The following is a 6,000-nucleotide window of genomic DNA, read 5'->3' as shown; positions in this document are numbered from 1 at the left end:
AAATAAATAAAAAGAATGTTCATGCACTTACTTTCACTTACCTACTGATTTATAAGTACGAAAGAATGTGTTTTCTTATTCAAACAAGTCACAAAAGGCGCAGCGCACGATATGTGCAAAGAAAAAGGACATTCACATTTACAGAGTAAATACCTATGATTTAAATCACAGAAATGTGGTGTAAACGAGTGGATTAGAGATGTAGGTACCTATCCGCGCGATTTATAACCCATCAGTTACATAATTCAATATGTCTTTTCGTACAATTCCTAAAATATATCTAAAACAAAAACTTAACATGTCTAACATTAAATGTTATATTAGTATTGACAAAAATTAGAAATGTAGGTAGGTACACTAAATTTGTGGACGCAGGAATTGATTATTGTACTCAGTTCTATATACATTCCGTAGTTAACATGCATACTCTTATTAGAAAACCTCTGGTGGGATGTTAATACACACACGATTTAATTTATTATATCACTCATTAATAGACGACTAAATAATTATTATTACAAGTACATTATTCTATGTTGGTCTTTGAATATAAATTTGCTTATATTCAAAGGTTTTGGTGTAAGAATGGCAAATTTGTAGTTAAACTGCTGAATATACAAACCTAGACCGCATTTGTTTTGGGAATCAAGAACCAAGAAATTGATAGCATTAATTATTGCAAATACTAGACAAGAACTCTAATCTCCCTGTTTCCATATGCTACAAATTACAATTTAGAATTAAAAGATATTGCAGGTACTAATGCTAACAATGAGAAAAGAACGGAAACTGAAAGAAACTATGCTATAGGCACAGGTATTTTATCTGTGCTATAGGTATACACATATTTGCTAATACATAAAACAATAACTAAAAGAACCAACTGCTTATTTTTTAGTTTTAATTATTTCATTTTTATTACCTAAGCAATACCATTATGTACCTATACACTTTAAGGTGTATACATATAGAATGGTTATTTTCTCAACGTTAGGTACATAGTGTAAAGAAGCTCGATGCAATATATTGTGAATGCATATACCTTGTATCTTTATTACCTCTGATGATCTTGATTATGGTGTAATTAAAATACAAAAATAACTTAAGTAGTTATATTGCAAATAGCCTGTAAACGTATTATAAGTAGGTAGGTAATATGTAAAAAAATGTAGGTAATTTATTTACAGGTATCCTTACATTTTGAATTTTTGGCAATGCTGGTAATTGTACTGACGAATAATAGCAAGGTTACAGAAAGAGGCACTTTCTTTTTTACATTAATTAATATTCTAATTTTTATACACAAAAACAGTTTAGGTAGGTAAAGAGTACTCAATTGCAATTAAAATAAAATTAGAAGTGCTCGTGTCATGTTCACTTAGCTATAAGTATTCTATAGATAAAAGATTTGGTTTGAAATTATTTAATACGCTTACTATTGTTATAGGTCGTAGCCATTTTTATCACTGGAACGTTAATTTGATTTTGGTGACAATGCAAACAAACTCTGCTTCAAAAAAAGGGTGGCGATGTAGCACAAAAATAACTAGTTGGATTGTAGATGTCAGGGTCTGCTAATTTAGCGTCGCAATCTCATATTTCTGGTATAGAGGAAGAGGTAGAGCTAGATTCTACATTCGTAAGTCATTTGTACCAATTTTTGGTTTTTAGGGCACTATCAATTATACCTTTTTGCAATAAAGACCGTGAGGGCGTGTTATGCTAACATCAACAAAACAAACAAAAACAGTATATACCTCCAACTCCTGAAAGCTAGCGCCTAATTCGTAAAAACTAATAGTAAGGCTAGTTAACGTCTTTCCGAGTCAGTAGGTTTATAATTTTACAAATGCAAATTAATGACCATTCAAAAATAAAAACTACCTACTTTAGAGCATCGACGGTGTTGAGATCTCCTCCAATGCTTTTATCTAGACTACAAGGTCAAATTCTGGAGTTGTTTCAACAACTGCTCTAGCGTAGTTTTGTTTAGTATCTTCTGATATATTCCTCTCTTAATACCTGACAAATTTCATTCGTGTTCCAATTCCCAGGTCATAAACTTTTGATTATGTTGCCTTAAAGTTCATCTCAAATAATTTCCTTGTTGCTCTCATTCTCTCAATTTTCTGTTGTTTGAAGTTCTTTCTTTATGTTCACCTCAATTTTTTCACAAGGTTCTGTAAAATCTTTTTCAGTTAATCTTTAAGTTACCCTAAGATTTATCTTGATCGGCGCGACTTTTTAGAAGGGAAATTCCTTAGATCATATACTGTGAATGATCTAAGGTAAGGGAAAATCCGTCTGCGCCATTTCGAGCAGTGGCGGATCCTGAGAAACTACATATTCGGTGAACGTAATTTTAATACGTATGCAACCCGCCGTCGCGCGTAACGCCATCTACTTCAGACCGATTGCACTATTATCTGTCATTTTAAATTCAAAATTGGAAAAAGTTTCTTAAGTTTGCCATAGCTTGAAGTGTTTGACTTTAATGCGATGCTGCCAGTCTCAGGTCAATGATCTAAGCTGCCAGGCCCCCCCACGAGCTTCTACACCTTATCAATCAAGTTCAAAACCAATACTTGCGTGGCATGACACGTGAGGACAAGAAAGCAGAAAGCAGAAGTTCTCAAACTAGTAGTGAAACTGTGAACTGAATCTAAATTCGAATATAGTTTAAAGTAAAGAGGGTTGGAGAAAAAATTTTATGTTTTATTCGTACAAAAAATGAGTTTTCGAAAACTGACATTTTCTGTACTAATAAAACAAATAACTATTTTTAATGAAACACTATTTTTTTTAGTCGATTTATAATTATTTTTATTACACGTAGAATTTGACACAGAATTTGAAAAAATACTGTTCCATTTAAAAAATCATCTTTGGCATCAAAATCTGCTTTTAGTCACTCTGTATATTTTCGGTTTCCAACATGACACCAGTGGCGTAACTTCATTTTAGAGGCCCGTCTTCAAAATATTTGGGGGCCCTTTCCTTATATCAGCATTTTTTAAGCGATGTTAATCTGTATGATGTATGAAATAGTGTCTTGATGATTTTGCATTTTGTAATTCATTGGTTCACAGGTACATTGTAAAATTTAGCGTCACTGCTTTCTGCGTTCAGTAAGAGTCCAGTTGATTTTGTTCGAAGTTAATTGTCAAACAAAAAAAACTCTTCGTTTTATTGTATTGACTTCGGCTATTTGTAACTAGGGGTAGGTAACTCTTGAATTTGTTTGTTATTTAATTGTTTCACTTTAAAAGTTATCCTTATTTTGATTTGTTTAATATTGGCCAGTTCCTTCGATGTTTAAACTCGTTTAGTTTGATTAGTGACTTCATTCGAATCTGCCTTTTTAATGTCTTAAACTGTTTCGCCCGCGCAGAGGTAAATGCTGGAGTGTTAAAATTACTTAGCGGCATTCATCTCGAAATACAACTTCAGGCTAAGGTTACCGTATCCAGGACCTCCAGATACCTTCTAGATTGAAGAAGGTCCCGCTAATTAACAAAGTAATTCATTTACTTTATGTAAGAGACTTCGGAATATTTTTTTTGACAAATGAGAAAGGAGTGGGGTTGTTTTTAAATCTAATAGAGTTTCGACTTTTGAACATATCAAATCTTGTATTAGATTAAAGTCAGATTTAAATTATTCAAAATCAAGAATTACCTACCTACTTCCTCGGATTGTTAATTTTTGTATATTGCAGATATTGCTCCAGATTTTTCACCTATGTTTACTCTCCGTGAACAATGATTCAGAATTTTCTTCGGACTGTAATTGTAAACTGTAAAAAAAGCAGGTGCATGGCCCTTCGTAAATAAAACATTAGCCAGCATTTGCATTACACTTTTATACGTTTTATCTCTTCCTTCAAGAACGGAAAATATTTAAATAATTAATAGAAGCATACCATTGAAGGAGTTCGCGAAATTTTCCATTTTTTTCAGAATTTTGTATAAACGAATTAAATTTGTTGTATATTTTTGCCGAGGCCCCTTTTAAGTCGGGGCCCGTCCTCATTGCGTACCTTTGAGGCATTGTCGTTACGCCACTGCATGACACCTGACTTTTAAATGTTTTTGTTACATATTTTAGTCCCTCACTGTACGTATGCACGGAAACGTTTATTTTGATTTGATGTTTTGGTTGCAAGGTCAATATTGTCGTTATAATTTTGTGCTATGCATTACAAACAATTAATTTTGCTATAGGTACAGTTTAATATTAATTTGCCGGTTAGTTTCTTTCGTAGTTTTTTTGCCCAGCATATTTTTTTCAGTAATTTGTTTTCAAAGTTCTTCATAATAATAACAATAATTATTAAACAACCATTTAATTATTCTAGTGTTTTATTTTGCGTTCCTTCTCTACCATGCGTCAGGTTATATAGCGTTGCATCCAAGTAACATAAGAGGGCGTTGCATTTGGATCACGTGCTACTTCTTGATTTCAAATTTAAGCGGGTTCCGGTTAGTTTTTGAACAGAATAGCCATTCCGGTGGATATTTTTAAAAATTGGTGGGTTGATTTTATTTTCGTGTTATTATAGTGCGTAGTTAGTATAGAACCTGGGGGTAAGCACATTACATTACTGAAGTTCTTTTCAACTCCCTCACAAATGTACACCCTCAAGTTCATTCACGTCAAGTTCCCCCAGAGTTATTAAGTTTAATACTGAAGCTCTTATAATTTCCCTAAACCTCCTCTCAAGTTTCTTTATAATTTTCCTCGCGACCCCCTTGGTTAGCTCACAATGGTGATTGATGGTACTGCGGTCAAAACAGTGTCCCGGAAAAGACATTTTTGTTACTATTGAAAATATTTCAGTGGCACTCAATTGTGCTAGGTCAGAGGAGTACACGAGTACTAAAGCAAATTTTACAAAAAGAGGCAAAATGGTAGTTAGGAAAATTATTACCTAACAGCACTGAACCACCACCTTTTGCGTTTGCAACCAACGCGCTGCATTGAAAAAATAGAACCACACGTTTTTATTAATTTAACTCTCAAAAAACCACATGGCGGTGTTAGGGAAAATTCTCCACACATTTTAGGGCTTGGCGCTAGCTTTTGGAATTCATGTGCCAACTTGCGCTAGGGAGAATATTTCAGGAGCGCTCTGACGCTACGATAAAATTGCAGCACCAAAAATATAAAACGATGGTACTAAAAAAGATTTCACAACATTCAGGGCATTACAACAATATCATAAATTTAGTACCTACATTATTAATACGGGTAAAAAGTGCATGAGGTTCTGAATGAACAATTGTTCGGTTTGCTAGGCGAAGCCTCGGCGAACCCGGGCGAATGCAACAATTGCGAGTGAAAAATGGCACTTTTTACCTTAATGGATTCAGAAACAAATGCCTTCTTTGCCAGTTCTTTCATTGTTTTGTGTTGCACTTATCGCGTCCTTTCGTAAGCTAAGTTAAAAGCTTGGCTCATACCTATACGAAACACGTCTGTAGTATTTAAAAAATAACGTTCCACAATGTGGCAGTGTATTTGTATATCATTTTGGGGTTTTGAAGTGAACATGAATTGACAAATTTTTATTGCTCGCAATAAGTACTCAGGTGCACTGATAGATACTAAGAGTGGCATAGTATCTAGCTGCAATATTTAAAAGTTGAGTTTATCTAATTACAAAATATAAAATTACACCATCTTCCGGAATTATTTGGTAAGACCACAGTAGAAAATATGAATTTGGCTAAACTAACGTGCCAAATAAAACTTGTAGTAAAATGGTATTCCAAAGTTTGGAGAGGATGCAGAATGTATACAAAGTTGGGAAGACAAAATGATAATCCTATCTGTGGACATCACTGATTACCTTTGGAGTCGCAAACAAAGGACGAAAGTTGTTACAATAGCTAACAACATTCATTTAAAGCTATAACACAAAACCGTCAGTATATCGCTGTCAATCGCATCCTGCCACATTAACTACGGGTTAACGTAAGTACAACGCAGAATGAAACC

The sequence above is a fragment of the Photinus pyralis genome, unplaced genomic scaffold, assembly GCF_008802855.1.
Source record: "Photinus pyralis isolate 1611_PpyrPB1 unplaced genomic scaffold, Ppyr1.3 Ppyr1.4_unclustered_Scaffold8031, whole genome shotgun sequence".
NCBI lineage: Eukaryota > Metazoa > Arthropoda > Insecta > Coleoptera > Lampyridae > Photinus > Photinus pyralis.
This window is presented reverse-complemented; position numbering follows the sequence as displayed.